The sequence below is a fragment of the Arachis ipaensis genome, chromosome B10 (genome assembly GCF_000816755.2).
Source record: "Arachis ipaensis cultivar K30076 chromosome B10, Araip1.1, whole genome shotgun sequence".
NCBI lineage: Eukaryota > Viridiplantae > Streptophyta > Magnoliopsida > Fabales > Fabaceae > Arachis > Arachis ipaensis.
In genome coordinates, this window is record NC_029794.2 from 47,033,908 (window position 1) to 47,035,985 (window position 2,078).

Here is a 2,078-nt window from a genome sequence, read left to right on the forward strand (position 1 = left end):
GTTATATATTTGGCTAAGTAGGCTAAAAATTGAATCCTTTGATTAACTTGAGCTTCCCACCTAACCTATATAACATCATATATATTCTTTTCTTTTCTTTTCTCTTTTTATTTTATTTTATTTTATTTTATTTTTTCTCATTTTTTTTTCAACTATATACAAGAAGATCAATGCATATGGTCTATACATTTAATCAACACATGAGTATGTATCCACTTTCCAATATTTTTAACAAAAATAACAACATGCTCTTACCTCAACCAATGTTCCCCTCCCGTTTCCCACACTTAAATGACACACACACTCTAGCCTAAGCTATTCAAGGATTCAAATAGGGACATTCATGGTTTTCCGCTTCTTGGCTTGTGATATGCTAAAATTAAGAATAAGTGGGTTAAGCCTAGGCTCAAAATTGGTTGCAAAGGTTGTTATAAGGTAAGGTCATTTGGGTAAGTAGCTAAGTGAATTGATGGCCTCAATCATGTACATGCATTCATACATGTAACAAAGGACATATAGAGTCAAACAAATTAAGGATCACAATCATAGAGAGAGAACAATGCACACAAGAAGGAAAGTAAGTGGCTAGAAGATGTAGCCACGCAATTAGGCTCAAGACTCACTTGCTTGTATTCTTGGCTCAAAATCAATGTTCCAAATTGCATTCTTCAAACAAGCTTAGCATAAAAAATTTTTCGAAATTGGTAGGGTTGCCCTAAAGTTCTAGCTTCCTAGGAAAGAAGTCATTATTCTAACCAAGTGGACTTATTAAGAGATAACTAACATGCAAAGGATGTCAAAAAATGAGAAACCTAATCATGCAATCTATTCTAATTAACAAAAAGAGATTCAAAATTTATTCGGGTGTTACTTATGAAGACCGGTCGGCCGACCGACCACTCCACACTTAGAAGTTAGCACGGTCCTTTGTGCCTTGAGTGAGACGTAGTGGTTGATCGGCTTCCGAGTGTCCATCCTCTTCTCCATTATCGCTGTCTTCATTGTCGGTGCCGGTAGACGTGAAAATTTCTGGTTCCTCCATAGGTGGTGCTAGGCAACTTAGAAGCTTCTTGACAAAAGTGTATCGGCGTTGGTTGCACCGCTCATAACGATCGAGCTTCTTGTGGAGGTCCTCTATGCATTGCATGGATGATTTTGGTGGTGCGGTTAAGGTGGTAGGAATGCTCATGGGGATGGCTAAGTTCAGATCCTCGGTGTCCGCTGGAGGGTAAAGATATCTCCCGTTTGGAATAACATTGCCGTCTATCGGGATCATGGCCCTTCGATCCTTGGTCTCTCGGGGGACACCGGCTACGGCAACTAAGTCGGTCACTAGAGCGGGAAAGGGTAAGTTTCTCTTAGCGTGGATGCAGGCCATAGCTTGGCGAATGAGACGGGGAATATGCACCGATCTCTCTGTGAGGACACACCAAACCAACAAGGCTAACTCGGTAGTGATAGATGAGCCATGGGTGCTTGGGAGCACATAATGGGCTAGAATTTGGGCCCATGCTTGGGCTTCCCTGGTGAGAAAACGTGCGGTAACGCCCTTGGGCCGGGGCCTCATCCTTCCTCGAATCCAGAATGATTCAGGTATGGCAATGACCCTGAGGACGGCATCCCAATCAAACTCATATTCGCATCGTGTCGAAAAAATCTCTTGATATGCATCAATTCCATCTGCTAGCGGTCTGGTCTTAAGCACACTTTGAATGGCCTCCTCTGTGACGAAAACTTGTCTTCGATGCACAAATACTGATGCAAGGGATAAGGAGTGGTAATTGGTATAAAATTCTACCACCTAGGACAAGTTTGCTTCTCGTGGCTTCCTCAATAGGAACTCCCATTGCCGCCGCTCGATGCGGGGCATCACAAGTGGAATGACATGAGCCGGAGGGGCTAGAAGAGGCTCCGCATGATAGTTCCTTTTTTTGTCAAGAGGTAGGCAAGTTCGCAACAGCGGTTGGGGAACTTGTTCGGGTCCCTTGCCGGGTTGTCCTTTTCCAAAACATCAATGTTAGCAACGCTCCTTGTCTTATTGAGGAGGGACTTGGCTCTAGGTGCTTGTTGTGCTTTGC